This window comes from Rhinolophus ferrumequinum, chromosome 24, assembly GCF_004115265.2.
Source record: "Rhinolophus ferrumequinum isolate MPI-CBG mRhiFer1 chromosome 24, mRhiFer1_v1.p, whole genome shotgun sequence".
In the NCBI taxonomy this organism is placed as follows: domain Eukaryota; kingdom Metazoa; phylum Chordata; class Mammalia; order Chiroptera; family Rhinolophidae; genus Rhinolophus; species Rhinolophus ferrumequinum.
The window spans coordinates 21,078,703-21,093,404 of NC_046307.1; the positions used below are offsets into that span (position 1 = coordinate 21,078,703).

The window sequence follows — 14,702 nt, forward strand, 5'->3', positions numbered from 1 at the left end:
ATGCAAATCGAATTGAGACATCCCTCTCAAGACACAAACTTCTGTTACTCTAGGAATCTAGTTTTTTTGCATGCTTTACAATAATACCCTCCTTAACCCAGCCTCTTTCTCCCTAAAAGGAGAACTCCTCTTCTCTTACCTTAGGTTCTAGTTAACCTATTTTGGAGTTCATGCTATTCCAGTTTTGTGTTTGTGTATACAATTTCCTCTAATTAAATTATCCTTCTTTCCATACTCATATCCAATTCTGGAAGTCATTTTCATCTTTTAAGAACCCATCAAAGAATCAACTCTTTGGTAAAGGCTTCCTGAACAAACCATGTAGACTTAATCATTAAAAGAGGAGATAAGAGCCAGAAACAGTGTTCCCCAAAGAGTGATTTGATTACCTTCTAATAGCATTAGTAACAATTTTAGTTAATATGCTAATGAATCTTTTTTTTTATTTAAACATTCAATGTACTGTTTGATCACACCTCATATATACAAACCATTACTAGTATATGTTTATATCCTTGAGATGGAGGCCATTGGATAAAATACAATTTCCAAACCTTAAAATTTTAGCATGTTAAATAGGCCTAATTAGTTTAATAACCCCCTTTTATTAAGAGGGAGAGATTTTCTTTGAAATGCTTCAAGGATCTTTATGAAGAATCCCAAATTTATTCTCAGGTTAAGATAAAGATTCTATTTAAATTTTGAAAATTTGGAAACTTTGTCAAATGCATAAAAAGTTTTAAAACAGTGGGTCAAATAGGATTATAGATCACTGTGAAGTAATACTTAATTATCCATTTAATCATCGCAGGCTATTACAGAAAGTTAAATGGCTGGAAGTGAATTTCAGCTCGTTTAATATTAAGATTTTATATACCTAAGCAATTAAAGACCTGATGATAGAAAACATAGGAAATAATTTTAGTAAAACATGAGATCTTTGCTTTTCCTTTATAGTTTCTTATAAAGAACATACCAATGATAAAGGAAAACTCTTCTTTTAACAGAGAAAACCAAACTCTAATTTTGTATCAGTGTACTCTTGATATTTTTTTTTTCTTTTTCTTTTCTTCTTCTTTTTTTTTATATCTTTATAGAGGATATCTGGAACCAGATCAATCTTTTTTCATCTTTTTTCTTTTTTTAACATTTTTTTATTAGTTTCAGGTGCACAAAACAATGTAATAGTTAAACATTTATCATTTATATCCCTCACACAGTGACAACCCCCCTCCCCCCATCTACTACCCCTCTGACATCGCACACAGCCGTTAGATTTCCGCTGTCTCTATTCTTAATGCTGTACTCCACTTCTTGTAACTATATATATATATATATATATATATATATATAAAATTGTAGTTGACATTCATTATTGTTCAGCTTCAGCTTCAGGTGTACAGTGCAGTGATCAGGCATCTACATCATCCCTGAGGTCGTCTCCCTAATGGGACAAGTGTCCATCGGATACCCTACCAAATCTTTACAACATTATTGATTACATTCCCCAGATTGACTTTCGTTTCCCGTGGCAATCTTGTGGTTACCGACTGTGCTTTCTAATCCCCTCTCCTTCCCCCTTATCCCCAACGCCCCTCCCATCTAGCAAGCCTCAGTTTTTCCTCTATGTCTCTGAGACTGTTTCTGATTACTTCATTCATTTATTCTATTCTTTAGATTCCACATATAAGTGAGATCACATGGTTTTGTCTTTCTCTGTTCGACTTATTTCACTTAACATCATGTTCTCTAAGTCCATCCATATTGTTGCAAATGGTAAGATTTCATTCTTCTTTATGGCTGCATAATACTCCATTGTATAAATGTACCACCGTTTCTTAATCCAGTCGTCTACCGATGGGCATTTTGGTTGTTTCCATGTCTTGGCTATTGTGTATAGTGCTGCAGAATATCTTTTATAGCTTTTCTTTAATGTGTGTTACAAAAATATATAATTACAACTTCAAATCCAAGCTATCGTGGATAGTCATGCTTATGACAAATCCAAGGTGAGTAGTCAAGTTTCAAAAGGCGGCAAACTCAACAAAAATATTTTTAAAGAAAAATGACACATGAATTTGGAAGGAATCACAAACCAAGTGACTGAAACTTGGGAAACATTGCTGTAAATAAAGGGAGCCATTGAAGTTTTGTGGACAGGGTAGTAGCCTGATATGCTGGATATAGAGATATCCTGTAATCTGAACCAATGCAGTAGCATATTGTGGCAGCTCATTCCAAATCAGTTCATTACATAATACTTTCCAAGAACTTTCCAAGCCCCCTTCTGCCTGTAGACAAATTATTCTGTTACTCAAGGTCCTCTGAGTCCACCTTACTCCAACTCTGGTAGTATTGTAGAAAGCGAAACAAAATGGGGAGATATTGGGAAAATCGGAATCTGGTACGTTTTTCCCTCACTATTCCAGCCTCCCAGTCTCTAGAAGAGTGAACTATATAATATATAGCCTATACCAGAGTGGGACCACACAGAGTGACCCAATCCAGGCACCGTAGTTAAAGGGGTGGGGGTGGGGGTGATGAACTAAAAGGATGTCAGAAGCACCGGGACAGTGGTTGTAGCCATTCTCAGACAGTGGTCATCGTCATTTTTGTCACTTCCCAAAATGGTTTGCTTCCCCTCTGACAGGTTACAGATGTGTATTACACAGTCAAGGATGCAGACTATATAGCGTCAGCTGCCTTTCAAAGTGGAAATCCTAAATATTCTGGCTGCTGAATTTAAGATAAGGAAGTTTTGATACCTGAAGTTTAAAAGAAGACATTTTTTTCATTGTCTTCTCACTGCACAACATAAAACTCCCAAGCATTTATAATAGAAGCCATTAAGAGAGCACTACCGGATGGAAAGTTTGACTTGTGATTTTTATTTTAGAGAATTTTGTGCAGTTTTTATAAAAAGAAGTCCATCCAACGGCAACACATATGCTCCATAAGAGTCAGACCAGTGTGCGCCTCCAATAATGTTACATACTCGAATTCCTGCGTGTACTGCTTCGCTAACGTGTAAGTGAAAACACCAAATCCAAAACAGAATCCTCTTTTGAGAATATAATGTGTAGCTGACTGACAACACTTCCACGTATGTTGAAAAATGTGTGTGACCTCCAGATGTCATTCTGTAAACTAAAAACAATATCACTGGGATTTCGGTTTCACTGGCTGAACCCAAGGTGGGTGAGGGTAGCAGGGACTAAACCAATTGAGATTCTGAGTCCTCTCCTCCAACTCCAGCAGAGAAGTCTCACTTTACCTGTTTTGAACATTAAGTTTCAATATGAAACACTTATCCCCTGTAGCCTGCAGTTGCTTTCTTCCCAGATTATCATGGCATTCCACTTGTTCGTAACACGAGGGGGCCAAGCACACCTTTATACTAAGTGCACCTGTGTCTCCCTCCATACATCAGGCTGCAGTTCACATTCTGCCTGGTACTTTCTTACTACATCCTGGGGCAGTCGAAAGGTTGATTTGCTTCAACACACCAAAAGTCTCTGGTTGAATGTTTTGCTTAAAGGCTCATATGTGATTAAGCCATATGTGATTAAAAAAAAAAAAATCCCACTAGACATTACATATCAAGTTTTCAAAAAATAATCATGACACAATGTTAAGTTAAAAATTGAAAATATAAAGATATAAAAGAATATATAACAGCACGATCAGACTTTTAAAAAATATAATTTTATTACATATACACAGATATAAAAAATATGAAGGAGAATGCAAAATGGAGGTCTTTGGAAAACTTATGAATACGCCTGACTTTAATTTAATGCTTATTGTATGCCAGGGACCATGCTTGGTGCTACGTAGGAATGGTCTCATTTAATATTCAAAACAATCCTATGAAGTAGGTATTGGTGTTAATATTTTAAAGATGATGAAACTGATGCTTAAAGCAATTTAGGGACTTTTCCAAGATACCATAGCTCATGAGGGGAGAAACCAAGAAACAAATCCTAGAATCTGTCATCCAAAGCCCTCAGCTTAACTTCACATTTTTTACCTCATGATTAGAATTTTATATTTGTCCAGAGTTTTAGGATGTTTCAAAACAATTTCTCATATTTATCCATTTGTCCCATGAATATTCAATGAATGCCTAGTAAGTTTCCCTGCTAGGTGCAGGGAAAGCAAAAAAAAAAAAAAAAAAAAAAGATACTATTACTCTCAGGCTATTATATAAGTAATATATGATTATAAGCCTGCTATCACTTAGAAAGTACTCTCCCTACCGGGTGCCTATGAGACCCATGTCAATACTGCATAGTAGTAGGCAGGATGAAATTATTCGCTTTTTACCACATAAAGAGAAAAGACTCCCAAGTTACTTGTTTTGTCCAATGTAAAATAGGAAGTATTCACAGAAGATTAAAAATGTTTTTATCATTTTACAGAAGCTCCTACATGGCTATTAACCTTTTTTAAACGGACCACTCTTTTTGTGAAAAATGCAATAGCAAAAGTCAATTGACTATAATGTAGCACAAAATGTAGTTATTGGCTTGCTGTTGTTATTACTGCGAAAGAAGACATATTTTCACTGAAGTTTTCCACCCTGCTCTATTTATCTTATTCTTGATCATTATGCTCTTTGCCCCTGACAATGAGTCCTTCCTGTTTGTAGTTCATAGAGCACGTTCACGGTCAGCCTCAGTAGGTACCCATCATTATGGTCATTTTACAGATAAGGTAATATCTACTTCAGAAAAGTGAAAAGATTTTTCCAGGGTTCCTCAGCATGTCATTTTCCCCCCTCCTTCCACTTAATAACATACAGGTTTACGCATTTGATAAAAGATCTAATCATAGTTCACCGTGATTACAAAGTAGGGTGGTCTTTGGGGTGAAGGGAGTAGCAAGGAGAGATGTAAATCTCTGTAGTATGGGTTATTTATAAGTCAGGAGTTTTCAAATCAAGGCCTGTCTTCCCTTAAAATACTTATTGTAGCACAACTAGGATAGGAGAAGAAAGGTTATGTTTCATAACAACGGTCTCTAAATATTTATGTCGATTTCCCTTAGAGCTTTGCAACTCACTCTTCACATTCAACACTATGGAAAATGCCGAAAAATCTTGAATGTGACATGATTTTTCTTCATCATGAATGAACCCATGTGAATTAAGCATCGTCTTTCCTTCAAAAAGAGGAATTCATTATATTGCTTTATTTTTTTTTTAAAATCAATAAATCCTATGTTATGGAAAGCTGCTTTTTAACTCAAGATATGTTTAATGAGATGCGCCACAACTGTATTTGTTTCTAGAAGTACAGAATTGAACAGGAAGTGGCCCCTGACTTTGAGCAACTCACAGTCTGATAGGCTAGTTGGACAATTTATTCATTTATTCAGTAAATAATCTTTAAGAGCTTGTGAGACAGAGAGACTTGGCTAGACTCTGTGTCCTCAGTGATAATCAAACCAGGTCTGGGGCCTTGTAGTTTATAATTGAGTAAAAGAGCAAGGAAACAAATGATTATTCAAAATATGATAAAATGTGAGAAAGAGAAAATCCATGGCATCTAAGAGCCGAACTTGACCTTGCTACAGGTTGGCCTCTTGCTCACAGCTAGGCCTTGATATTCTCGTGTTTAACATAATTTCACAGATCATGAAAATCTGACAAAGCCACTCTGTAACCAGAGACAATACCACTCCAAAAGCATGTCTGAACACAGGCAAAAACATGAACATTATCCTAATTACAAAATACCAAACATCCCCTATCTAGACTAACATGAGTGAGTGCTGCTTCTTTACCAATTACAACTCTAGCTTTTGGCTATTCTTCCCTCCTGTGAAATAAAACTTTTTAAGAAACCAAATCACAGTGTTACTCCCACTTCCTGAGGGTATCCAATCCAGAGGAAAGCCAGTCTTCCCTAAATGTTCCCCAAATTAACCTAATAATCCCCAGTCCTACATCCTTTCTAATATCCTTTTACTGAGATTGCCCTATGGCTTCCTGTGTGTGTTTCCTCTCTCTCGGCAATAATAAATCCAACTTGTTCAACTAAAGTATTTTTGGTGGTCTTTGGCTAGAGGGCATCATTGATAAATGCAAAACTTGAAAGTGGCTATAATATAATGCCTGTTGCTCAGACCCTCTTTTCTCACTTCTCCAGGTGCATCAAGAATATGAAAATAGGTGACACTTGAACTCTTAAATCAAGGGGTAGGGAATATTTTATTCATTTATTTATTCATTCATTGACTCATATGCTACCTTGTTCCAAATATCATGTTGACCGACATTACTCAGTGGATTCAGAGGTACAGAATGGAGGGCAGCTGAGAACTGTCATATAAAAACACACTCTGATCAAAGAAACACCTCAAGACAACGGAACCCTGAGGTGGGATGAGGGTATTCCAAATGACACTGACGTTTCACAGGACACCCCTTCTCCCACAGCTAAGACTCCCTCTACCCTTTCCCCAACCAGGGATGACATGCTGATTACCTGCTGTTAGGTTCTACTTGATTCCTTGTCCCCATATGATCTTCTTCCCTTTGCTGGAGACTCTTCATTTCCATCTGTATTCTCAGTGCCTATTCCCTCCTGACAACAAGCTCCATCTGGTCTCAGGATCTAAGAAAAAAAAAAAATCCTCGTTTTTTTTTTCCCCCTTTAGTCTTAAAGAATTTTAGAAGCTCTAGTGTAATCCTCTGGTAAATCCAAGTCAAGTCACTCTTGCTCAAACTTAATGATTTTCAAATAGATTGGTACTATTCTCACAAGAGGCATTTCAAATATGTGGGGACTTGATTTTTGCTTGTCACAGTGATTGGAGTGGTACTCCTAGCATTCAGTGGGCTAAGGCCGCACAATGCGCTGGACAGTCCCACACAGTGAAGACTGACACCTCAAAATGCCATAGCACCCCTACCGAGAAGCATCTCACCCATAGGTGGGAAGTATATCACATCCAACCTCCTGCTTCTCCCCAGGCTCACACCAGATACGAGTAATCAGGGATAGTATGTACACTCCACTGAGCTGGATGTGGCCTCAAAATCTTTCTCAACATAGCAATCCAGGCATGCCTTGACAATCAGGATTTGGTATGGAAGACAAAACCTATTTGCCATTCCTACCTTTACCTTTTTTCTGTTTAAGACTAAGGAAGCTTCATTTTTTAAATTTTTTTTAGAGAGCAAGTTTTCACCTGGCACCATAGTCCTATTCCATTTTTTTATGCCTGTAGCCATGCCTTGATTACCTGACTGCTCTCCCAGTCCTTCTAAGTTAAGGGCTCTCTCTATCAGGAATGTGAGCTTTGTGGCTGGGACACCGCACCATCCCAACAGGTCTCTTTGGAAAAGCCGGTCTGCCAGCGTGCTGTCTCTGAACAAGTGCCGTGAGTGAGCTACGCCCTCTAGTGGGCAAACCACGTGTAGCATATTGAACTTGAAGAAGAACACCCCCCAAAACAATCCAATTCAAAGTGACCGGAATAAAGGAAAAAAGGGGGGTGGGGGGTGGGGGGGGGTTGCGGAGAGCACTTCCATGTTTCCTGTACCTGAAAAATCCAGAGGAATCTCTGAATTCAGGCATGGCTGGATCCAGAGTCTCAAAAAAATGTTGCCAGAAATTTTGCTCTTCGTTTTTTTGGATCCATCCACGTTTTCCTTGATGTTGTCTTCATTCTCAGGTTGGCTTTGACCACCCCACCCGACCGCCGTCCCTCTGGTAGACCCTGACAGTTATAGAGTTACAATTTCAATAGAAGAGAGCTTTTCTTTGCCAAAACGTCTAACCAAAGGTTTGAGGCTTATTAGATTAGTTGGGATAAGATTCCTGAATCAGTCATTATAGCTCTAAGCATGCTTAACTCTCATTGAAATGAACTGAATTACAGGGCGCTGCAGGAGCCAGGGGTGAGGCAGTCCCTACTATATGGACTAGAAGAGGATAAAGAATTGTTCCCCAAAGGAATATTTAGGTACTATTGCCAGGAGAAATGAATGTAAGTCTGGCATAAACAAAGATGCTTGGGCACTATCTTTCCTGGATGCCATGTTTCCCTCCTCTGAGTCTGAGGTTGTCCTCAGGTCTGCCCAAAGCTCAATCTCCTGCTATTTTTCTGCCCTTATTAGAGCTAACTACTTAGCCTATTTGTATCATGAGAAATTATGATACCCTCAGGAGCTGAAACGTTTCACTACCCTGGTAGAAAGCAAAGAAATGTCACCCAGAGAGCTAAGCCTCCTGGAAAACACACTTGCATAAAAATACAAAATGATTTGAATTTCCATTCCACAAACCACGGGAAGTCTGGTGTCCTCCCAATTTCAGAGGACTCCAGGGCATTTATGTTCTCATGGTTACTCCTTACTCTATATCCCTAATTTTTCAGAGCTCTCCATCGGCCCCTCATTTCACCTTCTGATTCTTATGCCTCACTTCTGTACCACTTTGGTTCATGGTAGGCCCTCCCTCCCATCTTCCTTCATTTCTCAAGCACTTTCAAGGCTACTTGGGGTAACATGTTTTCTGAAGGTTGGGGATAATAGAGGAGAATAATGGTTAACACAGCATAAGAAATATATCAGGATTCTTTTGGTTAAGAGTGATGAAAATCCAACTGAAACTTAGCTTAGGCCAAATGAGAAATGTGTGGATTCATGCATTTAGGAGGGGCCAGGACGGGTCTTACTTATTTCAAGCACAGCAGTATCCAGACTTAAGCAACAGGAGTCTTACTCTACATCTCTGCCCTCTGCTAGCCTATGAATTTAATTAAATGCTGGTTTCGTCATCTCCCGTAGAGACTCCATCTACATGATGAGATAATAACTGCTACCACCTCAGTTATGTGTCCTTATAGCTCATGAGCTAAAAGAAAAAGGGTTGGAGGTAGGAAGGAAATCCTGGGGCCCAGCCAAACACCCATCCAATCAATATCCAACTGCAACTCCCAGATATGGGAAATCGAATGGCTTTTTAAGTGATTGTTTTACAACCCCCAAAAGATTCAATTTAAGCGTAGAAATGAGAATTAAATCATATTTATATTATTTTCTGTTAAGAAAGTCTGTAAATAGTTGTCATTTAAAATATTTGTCACATAGTAAGAAAATACAGCATCTTAAGGAATATGATGGATAAATCTTATGATTCTAATTTGAAACTTTTAACTGAGTATTGATTTAAACTTAAAATTTTAAGTTGTAAAAATAAGAATTTTATTAAAGCTAAATATTATTGGCATTTTGAGGAACAGTTTTCATTTGCCATATTTATGTGTTTAATTGAATAGAGTTATAACAGTTATTTATTTGGCAAGTTTTCTTCGTTTAAAACATGTTTTCTGTTTGTTAAATTTAAATGCTTAAAAGGAAAATTTGAGTATATTAGATTTATCCACTCATTCATTAATTTCTGTATTCAACAACTTAACTGGGTGCCAACCCCCATCTGTTTATTTCTGAAAAATTGATTCACCTGTACGGTTATTTGATTGTCTCCCCTTCCCAAACTGAAAGTAGAAACATATCAACTTCTCACAATTGTTTTCTTACAATTAGGCCAATGCCTGGCCCCAGAGCAAGTACTCAGGAAATATTAAATGAATGAATAAACCATGTCAGGCTCCAAACACAACCAGCTTTTAAAAATTACAACTGTTTTCTCCCTGTTACTTTTAGAATTTAAGGACTTTGTTGCTTAATGCTCACTCAGAGCTCATGTTTAAAAAATCCTCCCAGGTTTTTTGATTTGGTTTGGTTTGGTTTTTTGGGCCTAACCTCCCACCTTGTGTTTGGTTTTGAAACTGCAGTTGTCTATGCATATTACCTCTGAACAGAATCCTTTCACAGAATTTCATTATGTAACTTAGAAAAACTTAAGATGCTTTGAAAGTAAACTTCAGAAATATTACATGCCAAGAATTCAGCACTTGAAACTTCAACTATCAATGAGAAGGAAGAAGAAAAAGAGGTCTCTGAACAATCAAATAATAGCTAACCTTTGTGGGGGTTTTGCTGTGTGCCAGACACTGTTCTAAGTGTCTACCTACCCACAGAAAACAAATGAGAGCAAGGATGTGAAAATATTGGAATGCGTGTGCGCTCTTAGTGAGAATGTAAAATGGTACAGCTATGGTGGAAAAATTAAAGATAGAACTGATCCAGCAATCCCACTTTTGGGTATAGATCCAAAAGAATGGAAAGCTGGATCCAGAAGAGATATTAGCACATTCATGTTCGTTGAAGCATTATTTGCAGTAGCCATGAGGTGGAAGCCATCCAAATGTCTATTGAGGGAGGAGTAGGCAAAATGCAGAATGTACATAAAATAGTTTATTATTCAGCTTTAAAAAGGAATTCTGACAGATGCTACAACGTGAATGACTCCTGAAGACATTATGCTAAGTGAAAGAAGCTAAACACTAAAGGGTAAATATTATATGACTCCACTTATATGAGATACCTAGAGACAGAAAGTAGAAGGGTGGAGGTGGTAGTAGAATGGGAATTGTTGTTTAGTGGGTACAGAATTTCAACTTGGGAGGGTGAAAAAGTCCTGGAGGTCAATGGTATTGTAATTGCACAACAATGTAAATATATTTAATACCACTGAACTGTACTCCTAAAATGATTAAAATGATAAATTTTATGTCATGTATATTTTACAATTTAAAAAAATCATGTAAAGAATCTTTCATGTGCAGACTCAAGACTTTACACTTGAGACTCACGACAGTATACTTTACATTGGTGGGGCTACCAGTTTTCCTTTTTGATAACTGTGCTAATAAAATGTACATACATCCAAAAAATTAAAAACAAACAGATGAGGTAGTATGGTACATTAAAGATGGCCACAAATTCTTTGCTACTCCTTCAGTTAAGAGGTGTCTTATTCTTTTCCCCTTGATTCTGGGCTGGCTTAGTGGCTTCCTTGACAATAGAATGGGACAGAACTAAGTTCTGGGACTTCTTCTAAGGCTAGATCATAAGTCCTGCCCTGCAGCTTCCTCCTGTACTGCTTGGAACAGCTCACTCTCCGCATTCTGTGTCCAAGGACTTCCTACCAGAACCCAATTCTTTGCTGTGAGAAACCCAAACCAGAGGGAGAGGTCATGTGTAGGTAGGTACCCTGCTGGATAACTGTGGGGAACTTCTAGGAGGCTGCCAGCCTGAATTGCCAACAATGTACCATCCGTTTGAGCCTGCAGGTAGCTACAGTCTCAACTGACATCTGGCTACAAATGTGTAAGAGACCTCAAACTAGAACTGCCCAGCTGAGCCCAGTCCAACCACAGAATCATGACGATCATAACAAATGGTGTTAAGCCACTAACTTCTGCAGTGGTTCATTATGTAGCTACCATAATGATGTCCATTTTCTCATGACAAATCTGAGACTTAGAGTTGAAGTGCTTGTTGTGGTCGCTGCCAGTTAAGTGGAGGAACTCACACTCGAACCAGCTCTTTCTGGTCCGAAAGCCTGCATTGCTGACCACTAACTACAGTTTCTCGGTCAAAATAGCAGTAACCGCGGAGTCATAATTCCCGGGTGTCGCATCCCGCGCCGCGACGCAGTCACGTGAAAGAAGGACAGTTTTCCCCCCCTACCCCCGGCCTGTCGGAAATGCCACTCTTAACATGGCTGCGGTGCATCGACGCCTGCGTCTCACACCCAACATGGACTCTGGGTACCGGCCCTGCCCCGGATGACAACACTCCGGAAGTGCTCCGGCGGCGGCGGCGGAAGCGGAAGCGCCGTGGTGGTGGTGGGGGCCGCGGGAAGCGTCGGTAGGGATTCTCCCTCCCTCTCAACCACAATAACAGCCCCGGCCCGGCGTAGGTAAGGCGGTGGCCGGTGGGCCAGGGGACGGGAGGCGGGCCGCAGAGCCCGGGGTGCGTGTGGCGGGCTGCGGGCGCCGGGGCTCCCGATTTCCTGGCTTTCGGTCCCGAGCCCCTTTCGGGCCTAGAGCTCCCGGGAAAGCAGGGATTGGGTTTGTGGTGCTTGAAGGCCTTCCAGGCCTTGGTGGCGAAGTTTGCCACCTTGTCTGCATCGGGCTCAAGATTCCAGCCTACAGAACCCTCGGTGGATCTCGATTTCTTCAACAAAAGGAGGGAGTTTGGCTGCGACCGCTTCTGGGACCCCCGTCCCCTCCGGGCGTCCTGAATTCCACGGTTTTAATGTTCGGTCAGTGCTTAAGCCAGTAGATTGAAGGGGGCGTGTAGTCGGCGTACTGAGGGGCTGTGCCTGCGCCGGCCCCGACGAATACATCTGTGAGAGACGGCCAGCTCGGGGGTCGGGAACCCCGAGTTCTAGTCTTACCGACTCACTACGTGACCGTGCCCAGGCCCATTACCTTTACTGTGGTAAGGATGCTTATCTGTGAAACGAATGTTTTGGATGACTCTCATGCCCCTCCTAGCTCTGAAAAACCAGATTCTCCACTCCCTTTCAAGGAGTCTTTCCTTAGAGACAGACCTGAAAAGCGTGTCTTCCTTACGTACTGTATAGTCAGGAGTTGACCGATCAAAGACGTCTGTCGTGGTGGTTTTCCCGGCCCCAAGCCGGCCAAGGGCAAATGGGCACTTCGTGCAGTGGGGGGCTCTGTCCCGCAGACTTTGTTTTAGGACCTCATACCAGCAGTGTAAAACACACCAATCTGAAAAATAGGAGACCTTGGGGTTTTTTTGGTGGTAAAACTTGCTGTTATCTTGCTGGTTCACTTTGGGCAAATTCTTTCCTCTCTCAGGACTTGAGATTTCTCATCTGGCAAATGAAGGTGTTGAATTGGGTCCCTGGTTCTTAAGTCCCCCTATCCCATCCTCTCAGCACAACTGAAGAATAAAATAATGGCTCTATAAGGCCATGATTTTCTGGGCGAGGGTAAACGGTACATATGTAGTCATATAGATTGAAAAATCAGTGTGTGTAATTTTTAACTTTAACGTTTGACAGTTACCGGTGTAGGTGATTCCCTAAGCCTTCTTCATGATGCAGCGATTTTTATGTCTTGTTTAGGTAACGAATTATTCCAGTAAGGTAAAGTAACATAGTGAAATAAAATTGGACTGGAACTGGAACTGACGCCTTGGGTCCTTGCAGTTAGATTTTGTGACTTTATGACTTAGGGCAACCCAGCTTACCTCTCTGGCCCTCACTTCCCATGTGTGGAAAATGAACGCTTGGACTGGGTGATTCCTATACCCTTTCGGCACTCTAGTTCTGTTTGTTTTTTATCTGAGCACCTTGGTGGATGTGGGGTGTTATTTCTTTAGGCAAGAGAGGCTGTCCTAGGTAGGAGACATAGAAGATGTATGAGAAGATATGAGAAATGGGATCAAGTTAAGTGACATAAACGATTACTTTGAGATGAGCAAGCTGAAGCCAGTAAAAACTGAAGAAGGGCATTAGAAAAGTGAAGGACAGGGAGGCCCTTGCCCAGTTAAGATGATGACTTTGGGCGTTTTAAATGGGAAAGAGGTGTTTTTAAATGGGAAAGAGGTGAGGGTAATGAAAAGGAATTTAAGTTGTAAGAATTGAAATGACTTGAGTTGTAAGAAACTGGATAGAATCTATCTCCACTCTGAGACTGTGAGCTTCATGGGAAGAAAGACTTTGTTACCGTCCTGCACTTAGTAGGAAGTAAATAATTGAGTAAAGGATGGATTACTTAAAGGATAGAGCAGGGGTGTCCAAACTTTTTTCAGCGGTTTTCACCAAGTGCCATATGCGGTAAAATACACAAACAGCCGGGCCACTCACTCGAGGTGAAGTACGTATTGCCTCACCTGGTTTATTTAAGTAAACTAAATATAATTTTGGAATTTGCTGCAGGCCAATAGCGGACGCAGTTTGGACACCCCTGGGATAGATGGATGAGTGGATGGATGGAGAGATACATAGACAGATAGACAATAGCAATCAAGAAAAGGAGGAATTTCTCCAGAGAATTGTTATTAGTTAGATACAGAATGAGAGATTGATACAGAATTGTGAACATTTTATAAAATAAGAGGTCCCTAAGATTTCTGGTTAGCTGTAAGGTAAGTTTGTTTATCTGCCCTGTAAAGTATGTAATAAGAGGCAAACAAATACCCTAGAGGGTATGATGTGATCTGGGGAAGGGAGTAATTAGTAGAATAAGTCAGGGATGGAGGAGGATGTTGACAACGATTGAACAGGTATAGGGAGATTTTTTAGTTGTGACATTAAGGGAGTAAAGGAGTGAATTTAGATAGGTCTTTTATAGATATCAGCCTTTTATCAGGCTGATACCTATAAGAGATATCAGGTCTTTTACAGATATCGGTTGCGAGAATTGTGAACAATAAGTCTTAACACCTCTATGATGGTAATAGAGGATTAAAAGGAAAATAACTTGATTTTATAAGCAAGGAAATGTTGGTGTTCCCCTACAAGAGGTGGAGATAGCCTTGAGGGCTAAGGATTAAAAAAATTGATAGATTTTTGGGAACAACCAGAATGAACTGAATTAGCAGAGGATAGTGTCGTTTTGTTTGGGATGGGAGGAGATTGGAACTGACAGGTTAGAAGAAGAGTATACCTAAGAGGAACTGTGTTATGGAAGAATACTCACAAACAACACAGGCTTACTACTTAGAATGTAGTTGGGCTGCCAGGACAAAAATGGTGCTTCCTGTGGCTAAGGTCTGCAATAGACAGCCACAGAATGACTGGAGG

General features: G+C 40.0%; 1 protein-coding gene across 5 annotated transcripts in view; it reads left to right on the forward strand.

The window, feature by feature from the left end:
• The first annotated feature begins 11,737 nt into the window (after positions 1-11,737).
• Positions 11,738-14,702, forward strand: part of FBXO38 (F-box protein 38) — a 45,812-nt gene continuing 42,847 nt past the window's right edge. The window contains exon 1 of one of the 5 annotated variants that reach the window (XM_033096218.1): positions 11,738-11,843. The gene's annotated coding sequence lies outside the window, so the exon portion shown is untranslated. Of the gene's footprint in view, positions 11,844-11,917; positions 12,184-12,343; positions 12,368-14,702 lie in introns of those variants that run through there. The other 4 variants (XM_033096211.1, XM_033096216.1, XM_033096212.1 and 1 more) reach the window with 4 other exon arrangements.